The sequence below is a fragment of the Vidua macroura genome, chromosome 3 (genome assembly GCF_024509145.1).
Source record: "Vidua macroura isolate BioBank_ID:100142 chromosome 3, ASM2450914v1, whole genome shotgun sequence".
In the NCBI taxonomy this organism is placed as follows: Eukaryota; Metazoa; Chordata; class Aves; order Passeriformes; family Viduidae; genus Vidua; species Vidua macroura.
In genome coordinates, this window is record NC_071573.1 from 59,148,027 (window position 1) to 59,163,388 (window position 15,362).

At 38.9% G+C, this 15,362-nt stretch overlaps 1 protein-coding gene across 1 annotated transcript in view; it reads left to right on the top strand.

Annotated features, from left to right (window-relative positions):
• Positions 1-15,362, top strand: part of LOC128804943 (uncharacterized) — a 55,735-nt gene that overhangs the window by 24,792 nt on the left and 15,581 nt on the right. The gene's annotated exons all lie outside the window — the stretch shown is intronic.

The following is a 15,362-nucleotide window of genomic DNA, read 5'->3' on the forward strand; positions in this document are numbered from 1 at the left end:
AAAGCAAACAAATAAGAATCTTTCCAAGTACAAAGCAGAGCAAATGTGACAAGGCATTTATCAGAGCCTTAGCATACAGCTCACAGCAGAAACATTTTTTTCAAGCTACATTTGCTGCATATTTAAACAGGGAAATCCAAGCAGCAGGTAAAAATGGAAGTCCTGTGCCCTTCTGAAACCCAGCAAAGGCATTGTGGTTAAACATGTGCAAGTGAAGGAGCTAATTACTCCTCCATTTTGCTTCATTAAGAAGATTAATTTTGCTCAGGCTGGAGCATTAAAAAAGAAAGCACCAAAGATGCAGGATTCTGCAAATCCTTTGCCCTGCTGTAAATCACATGTACTCCTGTAGAGCTGTAGGGCCTCACAACTGATTTCCATTAGGTTTCACATGCATATGGGGTAGATTTGGCTGAATGCAGATTCCCCTGGACCTCTCCCGCTGTCTCCTTTCTGCAGGCAGTGGAGAAGCTGCTTACTCAGCAGCTGGAGTCTGCAGCAAGGGAGATATTTTGCACGCTGCTTTAAAAACATCATTATCTGGCAAAAGACTTCTTGGATAAAGCTATCCTGCATAAGGAATCTTTTAAGTAAGTTAAAGCACAGAGTCCTTGACGTGATTAAATGTAAGGTCACTGCCTTTTTCTCTACAGTAGAACCAGGCAGGAAGCTTTTAATAATAAAGGCTGAAGGAGTTCTGTGTGTGACCTTTTCAAAGTTTAAAGCGAGTTTCTGGGTGAGATTCTCTTCGAGGGTTACAAGTGGCACAAGCTGCATTAAGTGTGAAATAACTCCCCTCACTTTAAACCAATGAACTTGAGCAGACAGTTCTGTATTTCAAGGAGAAGAGAATGTGATCTCTGTTAAATCAGCAGGGAGCTTCGATTGTGCCAGTCATCTCTCCTGGATAACTCTTGGTTCTTTATCTCCACTTCTCTTCCTTCTCTGTTTTTCAGTACTGCAACCAGGTACTGGTGTCATGATTATAGTTCCTTTGTGCTGTGCTCAACACCAACCCATACAAGGGTCCTCCTGACCCTGTTCTTTTACTCAAGGGCAAATTAACTCAAAAACAAATCATCTGTGAAATATTATTAAAGGCTTATTCTAGGCAATATGTTTTTTTCTGACAGGCTTCGGGCTACTCTGATCAGTTTGAAAAAAGCCTTATAAAAACCAACCTGATTAAAACACATCACCCAAGGGAACATGTGTCTGTATTCCTATTCTTATTTCCAGTACAGAACAAGGGAAAAAATAATTACTGCTTGTTTACTGTGATTGTAATTATGTAGTGGAGTCATTAAAAATTGACTTAGCGTAAATAAGATTATTTTGAAACTAAAAGTATTTTAAATAATGTTTTTTTTTTCTTAATATATGCCCTCATTTCCACTTCCCCAGGCTTTTCTATTAAAGCAAATGCCAGCTGGAATTTATAAAAATTATTTCTGATGTAACCTCTATTAAGTCTTCTCTGTTATTTGTATGATAGTGTATAATCTCTGCATTTTTATGACTTCTCTTTCTGCTTTGCTTACAGTGGACTAGATAATTATCAAGCATTGCCAGAAAATCATGCTAATTTTCACATGACTGGCTTACACAGGTATATTATTGTTTTTTGTAACCAGTGTGGATTAGTTATATGGGAGCTTATATATGCTCTACTAGTGTAACAGCTGAAGCCCTAAGAGCTTGGACCACTGCCAGGGTAGTGATTTACAATAACCAAACTTCGCTTTTCCATGTCTATCTGCATAGTTCAGGTTGCACATAACTCACTGGCTTGATGAGGAGGGTAAATTTGCTTTCAAAATAAATTACCATGCTGTGTAATGAATACCTCCTGTGAATAAGCTGGTTTTGAAAGAGCAGGCAACCCACCTCATCGAGTTGCATTGCAGTTTGCTAAATAGGGAGAGGCAAACATGGTGAAAATTGGGTGTGATTTAAATCTCTCAGGTGAGGGTTTACCAAACTGGGTTATAAGAAGCAAATCATACTCATATGCACACACACACACAAGTCTTTCATGCTCTGCATGACCTGTGTATTCCACTTGCACTGTGTTGTTATGCCTTTGTTTCAAACCTTTCTCTAAATAAGCAAAAGATAGGACCTTGTTAGTGAGCTCAAAATATCTTTCTTTTATTTTTTTTTTTTCTCAGAGCCAAGAGCTAGGTTCAAGGCTTGTTCTGTTCTTTCCTCTTTGTCTAAAAAAACTCCTGCTGCCCTGTCCATCATGTCCATCAGCTGGCGTCCGTCCTGAAGCACCACAGGCACATCTCTATCTAGTGGACCAAAGCCTTGAATGTCTACAGCTGTCTTTTTTTTTTTTTTTTTTTTTTTTTTTCACAGCTAAACAAAAGCCCTGTGCAGCCCCTAGCTAAGGGATGGGAGGAGGGAAAGGGCAAGCTAAGCCTTTACTCCATTTAGACAACGTGACTTCAGCTGGCCGGGAGCGTGTCCAGCGCAGCCACGGCTGCGTGATGGGGCACTCGGGTTGCCAAGTGGGGTGCTCAGCCCCAGCAACCCCTTCCCCACATCAGGGGTCCATCCCTACATCAGGGGCCACATGGCACATTTGGATCTCTTCACCCTCTCCTATCATGTCTGTGGGGCAGGTGATGGGAAAGTGATGGAAGCTCCTGAGGCAGTTGCCTTGTCTTCTTCCACCCATGGCAGTCCATCCATGCCTAGTGTCTTCTGTGAAGGAGCACCAGGAAAATCTTAATTAGGGCTGCAGGGAATTCAGTGCTGCCACCTTTTTGGATAAGTCCTTTGCAGCTTAGTGGAAGTTAATTACTCTCACAGTCACTTTTGGATCTTGTTACTAGGTTCATAGCAGGGATTTTTTTTTTTTTTGTTTTGCTAATGAAAGTATTTCAAGGCTCCTGTGTATAGAAGAGCTCTTCTTGAATTCAGTCAGATTTCATCACTTTACCATATTTCAAGTCTTGCTTCAGAGATGAGGAATGCTGAAAGAAATGTACCAAAGGGCAATTATTTGAGATAGTTCTACTTACAAATCTCTCCTACAAATAACTTACAGCTTCTAAAAGCTTACATTTGAGATGGGGTAATAATATGTTTCAGATTAAATATTTTGCATAAAGGAGCATCATAAAAATTAATGCCTTTTAACGGACTAGGAAAATATGGGAAAAAAGAATTGGACTAGCTCTCCATAATGAAAGAGTTTGGTGACAGATCTGAGTGGGATTTTTAGGGAAATATGGTTTTCTCACACATTTTAGTTAAATAACCCTCCTACATTTAATGATCCAGCTTGGTAATTAGGCACCCTGTGATTTACACTCTGGTAAGTGTTAGTTAATACACTAACATACGCACATACACAACAGAGGAAATGAAAATCATGAAAGCCCAGTATGGGACAAAAACACTCCTGGTACCAATATATGTGAAAAGTGCTGCAGTAAAAGACAATTTGGAAAAGAAGAGCAGACTAAAAAAAAGAAGTTTGGGTAACAGAATTGCAGAATTGTTCAGTGAAATCAAGTCTGGAGAGGACTGTGAGAGGCTCTAGCAAATCCAGGCAAAATTAATAACCTGATGGCAGATTACGCTTGATAGAAGCAGAAACACAGTAATGCACTTTGATGGAATAATTATAATTACTCAGTACACCCTGTAGGGTCTTGAATTAAGTGTGATTATTCTAAAAGGCAGCCTGGATGCCACAGACAGGAGCTTGGCTCAGGTCAGTCCCACACTCAGCAAAGCAGATGCTCTGTGCTTACATTTAGGAGTAGGGCCCTCCATCCACTGAGTCTACTTCTGTCCCATATGGAGTGACATGGGGAAGGATGTGAAATAGATATATCAACTGTGGGTGAGAGCAGCAATACCAGGGCAACACATGCCTCTGAAAGGCTTTGCAGAGCAAATTATATCTTTTCTTTCTTCATTTATATAATGAAAACCACTTTGGAGTGTCTGTCAGAGACCCTGGTAAGCAGGATCCTTTGGAAAGATGTTGTCAAGGAGCAAAGGACAGACAAAGAGGCAAACGGTCCCTGAGCCTATAGCTCAGACTGACATTGGTGTGAACTTTGTTGTCTTGATGGCATGCCCCATGCAGTGATTTAGAAAAGACTTATGAAGATTACCTCAATGAGTTTTGGTTTCTCTTTTGTCCCTTCTTGTTCTTCTTCCAGGAAAAGAAACTGGCAGAAAAAAAATATTGTTAACATCATTCCAGAAAAATGATAGTGCTTTTTTTTGCCAGCTCTATGGTAATATTGAAAAGAAGAAATAGGTTTGGAAAGAGAAAATTAAAAACAACTGTTTTTAATTTAAAATTAAAAACAACAAAATTCCCATTTAAGCAGAGAAAAAACAAGAAAATCTTGAATAAAAGATTGTGCTATAAAAGACTTAACACTATAAGCAGACTTTAAATATAAGAGCAACAGGGATACGCAACTGTCTTCCAAAACCGAAGAGTCAAACTTAGTGACGTCTGGCTGAAGTTTAATATGTTAAAACCAGTAAAGAAAATAGTTCTATACTACATGTAATTTAACTTCAGAATCCACAACCACTGGAACTCCACAGATTCTCTCACTATTTTTCATTTACAAGTACATCCGGACATGATACGCTGCTCCAGTAATGTATTATAGCACTGTCTGAAGATTAAAGAGAGTTTTAGAGAAGAAAGTGGTTCAAGATGAGCAATTAGAACAGTAAAGAAGGTATTTGTATTTCTCTTCATTCTGCAGTTTCTGCTTATAGAAAGTCTGTCTTTTCTGGATCATCACAACTCAAAGCTGTAGCTTAATCCTGTGAGTTGACAGTCTCTAATGAAAAAGCCATTTTTCACCAGCAGAGCTTATAGCTATTTCCTAAATAGTTGTTTCTAGCTGACTACACTAAAGCTCTTTCAGCTAATGACATAAAAGTGTCACTAATGAGGTTTTGATGGAATATGGAATTGAGTACGTTTGAATACTTACCTCCACCCATAAGTACAGGCTTATTTACCTGCCAGTAGGTCTCTGTGCTTTTGGAATTTGATCATCTATACATATGAAGACCAGGCGCTCAAACATTATTTTATTGCAGATCCTATAGCTTTAGCAAAAACAATCACAGATTTCTCTGTTGCTCAGATTTCTCTGCAGCTGTGAGTATCAGCTGTGAAAGCAACACATGAGTGAGGTGGGAACAGGCTTTGTTTCAGGGATTAAATCTAAATGCAGTACGTAGTTACATGGGTTTGTAATGGATTGATATAGGGTTATTATGGATAATATTTATTTAGACAAGTCAAAAATGTTTAACACAAAGGCATTTTCAAATGGAAATGGCAAAGCATAGTTTGCAAATGCACAGGCTAAAATTATGTGTAATTTCAGTGAATGGGAAAGACTGAATAGCAGACAATTGCCTGTGGGGGGTTTTACAGTCCCAACTGACAAAGAGAATGTCTATACAGCACAGAGCATATAAATCAGCTCCATGGCTCAAAGAAATTATGGGATGCATCAATCATCTGCTTTACAAATACGCAATGAGGCACTCAGTCATTTGTACATCCATCACAGGTCTGTTCAAGTGCCACAGACTCAGTAAATTAATTGGACAAGTCAATATCAAAATCTAAAAACATGTTTCCTCCTTTTTGAATGCTGGTTCAACACTACTGAAGATAATTAAAATATTTCTTATTTTAAAGAAACTGTCAAGTGTTTTCCCTGAGGATAGCTACAGCTGGAAAATGATTTATTATTCTTTCCATGGGGTTTCCATAATACCTGAACTGGAAATGACATACTTTTCTCTCTCTTTCTAAAGTTATTTTTTCTTTTAATGTGGTTTTTACCTAGCACCTTTTTGAGTCAGAGATTCAAATGACTTTGCTGACAGTCAACAAGATGAAATAAAAGTATTCCTTCCTTCATTGGTGGTAGTAACCCAAAAATACACAGCAGAGTGGGTATGAGGAATCTGGGCCAAACACAGTAGACCAAATTTCTGTTTAATTTTGTTCTGTCATTCAGGACAGACAAAGCTCATTTCTGATTATCAGTTGGTCAGCCACATGAAGCCAAGAGATTTTTCCCACTAGAATTGCAGAATGTTCTGCATTTCTCCAGAACCCAGTTTCTGGTAATATTTAGTACCTGATATCAAAGAATACAGTGAACAAGACCAGTAAAAAAAGCAGTTAGTTTGAAATAATTTTTTTTTTGCCCAGTCAAATGCTGTGCTAGATTCTATTTAGCTGGAGCAATTGGAGTTGCTCTCCTCAACTAGAGTTTGATTTTAATCTGTTTATTGCCCATCTTATTACTGCTTCAGCTCATTTTGAAGATAATTCCGTGCATCACAGTAGATAAACAAAGGAGTCTGATACATTGTGTGACAAGGTCATAAAAACAATGTGACAGGCAATTGATACTTCTCTCTTAAAGAGTAACAGCACGACAGATAAAACAAACTCTTTCATATATGTGTTGTTAAGACCACATACAGACAACTAAAGATTAGATCTGCAAAGTAGCTGAGTGCATCCCCTGGCCAGTTTGTGTCCACCACTCCCCACCAAAAGACATTGCATGGCCTGCCTAGACTGTGCTTTTGAGTATTGACAAGGGCTGGTCTCGCATGTCCTTTCTCTCTAAAGAAATTAATCCCTGACGCCAAAACATATTTCTTAAAGAAAACTTTGTTTCTTCGTCTGGTTACGCTGTACGCCCCGGTGTGTCTGGAAGTCTCAGACCAGACGAGACACCCAAAGTGCCTTGGTCAGTGCTAGCAACACAGTGAACACTTTTTTTCCTCATCTTAGCACTGGAAATGTTGCATTCCTTTGCACTTTATTAATAGATATCACTATTTTTCTGGCTAGAAGTTCCAGATAACCTCTTATGTACAATTTTCCTCTTCGCACAAAGAGCTTATAAATTGGCAAAGAACTCCATTGTAAACTCATGTATTCTGTAAATCCTATTATATTAGTCAATACAGTGCCTGCTGCTCATTTAAGGTAATTTAATGGAATCCACACTCCAGGACTCCTCAGTGTCTCTTCTCTTAATACAGTATGCTTGCTATATGTCTAATTATAGAGTTTCCATTTGTGAAATGTTTTCATCCTTCTGAACAGTTAGCTCAGGATGTTCTAAAAGAGTTTCTGTAATGCAGTCTCTAGATTTGACAGATGCATGATAAATCAATTTTTCCAACCATTTGCATTAATGGAAATATAATTATTTCCGGAGCAGCAGTGCAGCTGCACAAAGACTTTGTTTGGCCTATACTGTATGACACCATATTAACATTTACCTTTAAAACAAAAAGAAACTCTGCTCAGACTCAAAACAGTCACTCTCTCAAAATTATTTTGGAGCCTTACTGGAAAAGGCATTCTTGTTTTCAACATCCCGTGGTAGTCTTGTATAAGTTGAAGAATTAATTTCATGGGGAAAAAAAAAAATCAAATTTTCCTGAGACTGAGCTCAGGGGGATTGTGGGGTGGGTGTCATCTCATCTAATGACTATAAAAGGCAAATTAGTCTGGAGGAAGAAGGAGTCAGGCCCATGGGACTTCCATTGATTAGAAATGCCAGTCTAAAGTAACTTAAAATTAATCTAACCCTTCTAATTAAGAAATCCTTAAGTGTGAGCTGTCATGTGAAACCATGTGGGGTTTTGTTTTCCTGAGAAACTAAGAATTTTTTTGCAGATAAGTGGACTTACAGACAGAAGTAAAACCAAAACAACATGCAAATATTTAAATTCCAACAAACATTTGACAAGTGGTGTGGCAGCACCTGATAAGATCTGCCTTCTGAAGCAGCATCTATTGCCTGTAGTTACATGATTAAATTTTGCACACACTTAAGTGTTTCAGAATAGTGCTAAGCAAGCAAATAGAAAAGACAAAAAGAGGTTAGATTTATTTCTCTAAGTCATGAAGAAGGATTGAGAATGGTCTTGAAGAGGATGTGGTAGGATCCATTCTTGCCCTTGAAAGATAAGACAAGCTGATGAGAGGGGGTACCTCTCACGTATTATTACTGAAAGAGTGAAATGCAAATCTGAGGACTACGATTTAGATGATTGTCAAATCTATTAGGTGGGGAAGACAAACACCCCTCTACTCCCAAAGCCTCTTCTAACTACTAGTCGGTAATAAGCTTGTCCGGGTGAAAAGGGAGGATGCTGTGAATGCCTCCTTTTGCAGCTGCATCACCCTGTAAGAGCACACACAAAAACTTGTAGCTTGCTTGAACCCTGGGCAGCCTTCCTGAAACCCCTTCTTTGGGTATTAAGGGATTGCGGGATGAAGTGCAGGTGGGAAGGAAAGCTACAGTTCCTGCCCGCTTCCTAAAGGTCTCATTCTTGAGAGTGGCCAAGTTTTGCCATCAGCGATTCAGCTCTATTTCAAGCAGACTCATGGAAGGCAGGAGAAACAGATCTGATTTCTATAGGTTGGAAGGACCTGTCAAAACTGGAGCATTTGTTGACAGTCTTGGTCTATTAGATAGAAACAGGGATTGATGCTCTTGAGAAGCTTTTCAAAAGCCACTCTTAAAAGGCAGGAGTTAGGTAGCTGACGCTAACATTTCTCCCTCGATTGTCAAGATATTGGCTATTGTTACTGTGAAGCACCTAGTGCTGCTGAAGCGGTAGCCGCAGAGGTTCCTATACACCTAGAGTTACAGATTATACCCTAGAAGGTTGATGTCTAAAAGCTAGCTTTCATTAAGATTATGATGTTTGGTTTCTTAAGGATTTTTTTTTTTTTAATCTAGCCCGCAGGAATTGAAGCTCTTTGAGAGATAAAGATATTTTGGCTTAAAAAGCTGTCCTTTCATCAAAACAATTCCCCAAGCCCCAATATACACTTACTGAAAGAAAAATATAGCTACATGCAAAGCCAAATGCATACAGATGCATGCAACACAATCCTTTTTTCTACATAATAAATGACAGCTACTGAGGGAATGGCTACAGATGAAAAGAACAAACTAGCTTTCTCTTCAAAGCACCAAAGGGAAACACATGGAACAATGAAACTGTTGAGTAAACTCTGTCAAGATAAATATCGTATATCTGAAAAGAAAAGTACCTTTAAAATCCGATTACTATAACTGGAAGAATTTCAGACATCTGTGTACTTCAATCACCAGGATTTTTTTGTCAAAATTGGAAATTCAGGGTTTTTCTGTTTAGGTTTATTTTCATATGCATCACTGAAATGTTATAAGGTTTTTAGTTCCAGCTGTCTGTGAGAGTGGCTTTTGTTTTTCAAATTTAGCATGTCAGCTAACTAAGATTATTGTATTCCTAATGTGTCAAGCCAGAATTTAATATCAATCTTTGGATTGATTCTGAACATTGATACTGCCGAAGTTTCACCTTGATAAAGCACTGCTTAATACTTTCTACACTCTATAGTGTTAGGTGGACTCTGAAGATCAGGATCTGGGAATTCATCCCTAGAAGGCATAGATACACCGTAAAAGATTTTTATGCTCAGGTAGTTGCTCCATCACAATGCGCCTCTTCTAGGGTCCTGCATTATAGGCACAACTGGAAGACAAAACTCAACTGCAAATCTGTCATTTCCTGCACTAGTTACAGCCACTGCCACGGTTCAGTCCAAGGCTTTGTCTGCATTTGGTGGGGCATTTCACACCCAATTCAGAAGACAATCTAATCACAGATCTGACTCCTCCTTGTCCTCTCAGGCTTGCCTGTGGTGGCAATGTTTGCAATCTTTGGCCCCTTTGTCCTCTTAAAGCTATGGAATTGCTGCAGTAGACTGTGAATCTGTGTTTTTACCACATTAGCACATGCTGAAATCTGTACTGAACCTATGCTTACCCCAGTCTGTAACTGCAGGAGCACAGGAAAAAGGCAATTTGGACACTCTCCAAGCCTGTTGCTGTAAAACTCAGATTGTATCACTGCCATGGATGCCATTAGCAGCCTGATTCTTCCTTACACTTCATTCCAGCAACACTGAGAAGAGTGGAAATAAAACCTGTAGGAATATTTCTGGATATATAAGCCTATACAACTTCCTTTATGAACTGTCAGCAGATCTTCAGAGGACATTGTTCCTTTAAGTTTTGCAAAGAGTTTTAGAGGGGGGAAAAAAGGTCTGGTGCCTTCATAGAACATTTGTCAATATTATTTTTCTTTCGGTGAAACTGCTGTGTATGCTTAGTTTTGAATTTTCAGTGTCTTGGCAGCAGTCTTGTGGTGAGGCTGATAGAAACAGACTTGCTCAGTTCTGTCACAACCTCAAAATCTATTTGGCTCTAAAGTGATTGTTGCCAGTTTTGGGTGGGTTGGGATCATTTGCTATCATTTCACTAAGAATGCTGCTTCAATTTATTTGAGGGAGAACCATAGGTTCTTTCTGGACCAAAGCCACAATTCATAAGTCAATTAATCCTGCTGATGGTCTTAATGATAAGGATGGACCACTGCTTATGTTACATCTGCTTTAAAGTTTTGTGGGCAGCTGGAAAGGAAAAGACCTACATACTGAATAAATCTTTTGGAGGAACGGAAAACTGAACCTCTGACTCTCTAACCACAAGTGGGAACTTTCTTCAGAGAGATCTGTAGCTATGAACCAGCATTCCCACATCTCATTAGGTAACTGAATGCAAGCAAATACTTGTACTTTGAAAGTAGGAGCAACTGTTTTTCAGAGTTACAGTGATTGATGACACTTATAGATGTGTTAAATATTTTCCTATTTAACAAATCCCATTTTTCTTGATGCTATGACTAAAGTGAATTGGAAGAGAAAGTATTAACACGTCCAGAAGTCCTGTTTTGGTGCCTTTATGATTTGAAATTAGCAGTGAAATATACCTTGTCCTTTCCTTACTCCTCAAAACACATGGCTAGAGACAGTTCACAGCAGCAGAGGCTAAGGACCAAGCACATGCTCAGTGGACATGCAAGCCGTTGGATGTTTTATGCTGAAATTTTGGCCAACCCTGTTGTGCAAGATCAAGTCTTGTTAATGATGACAGCATCAAATATCAAACTATCAAATGTTCAGAAATAATACTGTTTGCAATTGCATAACCAGACCGCAAGGACCATGCAGGCCTTATTCATTCCTTCCTTTGAACCTGTATTGTGGATTGCAAAATTTGGTTTAAATCTGATTTAAACCAGGCTTCAGCCAAACTGGATATTGCTGCATGGCTGACCAGTGTAAAAAAACGTCCATCCAGATAAGAATGATGTTCATACAGAACTTTATGGCTTAAGTACCTCAATTTATTTTTTTTATGAAGTTTTAGAGCTTCATTCTACCCAATGAGCTCCATGAGTGATCCATCCACTTTTGTCTCCTGTCAGGAGAGCTAGAAAAAACCCACTGATAAGAGTAAGCCATACCCCTGACATAGCAGTAGCCTATTCATTTAAGTAATTTCAGTGTCTACACCTGTTTCTAAATGGCAAATAACAACCACTGCCCTCATTATCAGGCCAGCATCACTCCACCTTCACCACCTCTTGCAAAATATGGGAGTAGAATAACATGGGCTTGTCATAGTTGCATATGATTCCATTTCAAGTTTTGCACTCACACAGCATACAACAGTGGCATTATTAAGACATCCATTTACATTTCCTATACAGCTTCGCTTCATTTTTTCCTCTGAGCATTTATGCAACAACCATTGCAACCATAAACAAACCTAAGTAAAAAGGTACAGATTTTGCTAATTTACTTTCTTTCCCTGCAGATATTTGTAACAGAGGTCTCACTCCTGAAGGTAGAGTGAGATTTTTCATTGTTTTAAACAGAGAACAAGACTATTTCTTCACTATGTCATTGAGTTGTCAGAATTAATTGAAATACGATTTCAAGTACAGCACAGGTAGACAATGACTCTTCAAAACCATTTTGCTTCTAACCAGCCTCATTTCCTTTCCATTTTCAGGTTAAATGATTCCTTAGCAGGGAATAAGAAAGGGAGAATGATCAGGCACTTTAAAAATAAAGGGTCAAACCTAAGTACAGTAGACAATCTTTTCTGGTAATATGTTCTTGACCTTGCTGTCACAGGACTGAACTGCAGTATTATGAAAATATCAAAAATTCCCAGTCAGTAGGACATTGAAGCTGTCCCTAGAGCAAGCAACATTTGGCTTCCTCAGGATATGTACATCTCAGGCCATGGAAATGCAGCAGGACAGTTGGTGAGTGCACCATGCACTTGCTGCTGGTGGATCCAGGTGCATTTCAGCTCCTCCTGCAGCCTCACCTTCTGTTCTTCAGTCAAGCATATCTGCCCTGTATGAATAAGTTTGTGTTCCAGACAAGATTAAATGATGTGCCAGCCAGCATCCTTATACACAGGGACAGAGATGACTATAGGGAGCTCCCCACCACTGCCAGCATAGACACTGCACAGGGCTAGGGGACATAAGAGAGCTTAGGCTGTGGTGGCATTTGGGGTGTAAAAAGAAATCTGGTGAATACCAGGAAGATTTATAGGTCTCACAAAATCCCTCAGTAAATTGCTTCTGATTTTCTCAACAGCTGTAAATCTCAGCTGACTCAGTGTGAACCATGCACACATCAGAGCCATTATCCTTTACCTCCTCTCATCAAGCTGCCAAGACCTGGAGCTGTGCTACAACAAAACTAATTATCCAGGAACAAATGTAGCCCTTTTCCTGAGTAATTCACCCCTGTTCCTGAGCAAATCCTATATACATGAACTTTTGAAGGCTTGTTAATCCTATTGGCAGGATTTCAGATCCACTGAGTTTCAGTCCCTTTGTATCTGAATACATGGCAGAACTACAAGCCTTGGAAAAAGAATCCCCAAGTGCTTTCTTTCTGCATCAAGAAAATATGCAGAAAAAAAGGGCTTCTCCATTGGTATAAACCCCACTATATGTGTAAACTGATTGTCATCCTTATGTAAGAATGTATTAGGGGATATCACTTAATCATGAAAGTGAATTGGAGGACTGGAAAATAAAGCCTATTCCAGATCCTTTGAACAGAGATTTGAGTTTGAACAAATCTTCAAACTCTTTGTTACTTAGATTTTCCATCTGTAAAATTGAGATAATTATCCAATTAATCCTTAGGCTCAGTATTTTAAGATGCCACATATTATCAATTTTCCCTGCCTCATGGAAGGCATACATTACTGCATGAGGAGTCACTGCTTTTATTTCTTCCCACATACAGAAAAATACAGAACAAAACAAAATAGTTTTCTATACTAGTGCCTAGACAGAGTGAAGCTATAGTCTAGAAGGTCTGCAAACTGCTTACACAATAATCACTCTTAGTATCTGAAGCAAAATCCAGTCATATCTTCTCCCTGGCAATGGGTGCTATGTGACTGAACAGCCAGAGAACAATTATCACTGTGGGCAGATGTGACTGTTGCTAAGACATCTCTCTTGCTCATCCATGGAAAAATGCTCGTTGCTCAGGCCAGAAGCAATTGAAAGCAAGCTGGGAGCATGCAAGGTTCATTGATTATTTCTGAGGGTTTACAACCCACAGCAGAGAATTAGTTCAGGCAGAGTGGGAACTGACTCCAACATTTGCCCATATCTTTAAGCAAACCTGCAATGAATTCAGTTAACATTCACTTTCCTGCATTAACTGTTTGCAAATGAGAGTGAGATAATGTACAAATGAATGACTTTGCTCTGGTTAGAGATGGCAAGGACCAGAAAATATAGTCTTATGACACTTTCAGTCTGATTCCTGGGAAACAAGGAAGTATAGCCTTGGAAGGTATCCACAGCTCTGAGGGACCCTGTGAACATGTGGGAGCTCTGCCCACTCAGCATACCTTGTTCATTGTGAGTGTTGTGTCAGCTCCACATACAGATACATTTTTACACCACTGTTTACTTAAAAGTTAAATTCCATGCTCAAAATTATTTCAGGCACATTTTATAATTTTTATTATAAGGTACAAAACATTAGTTTCTTTGTGATAGTTAAATCGTAGTCTTTAGTTTGACCTCCTTAAGTCTACATAAAAAGAGAAAAATGGCAATAAGTCTCGATTTTGGATAGTCTAGACATGATCTCTGTTTCTATTACACCTTGTCTTATTTTGGAAAATACAACCAATGTTAATTAAATGGTAGTTTTTTTCTGAACTTGATTTAAGATATAGGTACATATTATTGTGAGTCAACTGAAAGAACTCAGATTTATAGCTCTGTTTGCTACTTTGTAGGAACTGTGTGTATTTCTCCCTTGTGTCAAACGAAAGATTGTTTAACCCTGGATGAGAGGGCCACGATGACTTCATCAAAAATGAAATTGAGAGGCAACTTGACCATGGCCTACAAATATCTTCCTGGCGGAGCTGCTACTTGTAACACAAAGCTCTTCAAAGAAAAGATATAAAAGCATATTGTGACTGGAAGATCAAGCAAAAGCAATCAATAAGAAAAAAAAGTGAAAAAAAGGTTGAACAAATAACTCATATAAGGAAAGGTGGATTTTACATCACTGGAAATCCTGAAGTCCAAACCAGGCATAAAATGCCAGAGGTGAGGGCGATGAGGTAGCAATAAACCTGACAAGATTCTGTAGCCACATTATGCAGAATATTGGACAAGATCGTTGTACCATCTACTTCTGACTCTACAGTTAGGTACCTGAATTTCCACTCCATTCAGCGTTGTCTGGTCTCAAGATTCCTTTTCAGTCCCATGGAACAAAACACCGATATGAATCTGAACCCAAAGTCAAACTCTTTCAAAATCTCAGGCTAGAAGCCTTGGATCTTGTATCTTGGTTTTAATGAATTTTTAAACTAAGAGAGAAAAAAGTAGCTTTTAAGAAATGTTCTGTTCAATGCTTTTATTTCCACCATCTGACATAAATAAAGATGCTTTATAATGATTGATCCAAATAACATTTATATGCATTGTTTGGACTAGTGTAGTTCTACTGTAGAAAAAGCACTGGTGAAATTTCATGGAAGTGTAAGTAAGAAAAGCGCTGATTTTCACTGCTGCTTGTCCCTTGACTTTGTTTTCTCAAGAGGAATGGTTCTTTGACTGACTGGTAGCTACAGCATGCTGTACATTCATAATGAATTGCTGTCTGATGCAGCATTTACATTGCACTGCAGGTTTGCAGTTTCATTGTTCCCAGCACCCTGTCCTGTGAACCACAACACAGTCCTTCCTCCTGTTACACCAACCAGTCCCATTCAAACTGATCTGGTTCCCAACATCATCAAATTCAGCTCTGATTTGCACTGTTGAAGGCAATGAATCACAAAAGCTCTGGCTCACAGAATGTTGTTCAGTTATGACCCTGAGCTTGGCTTTAGGCTGGGATAAGG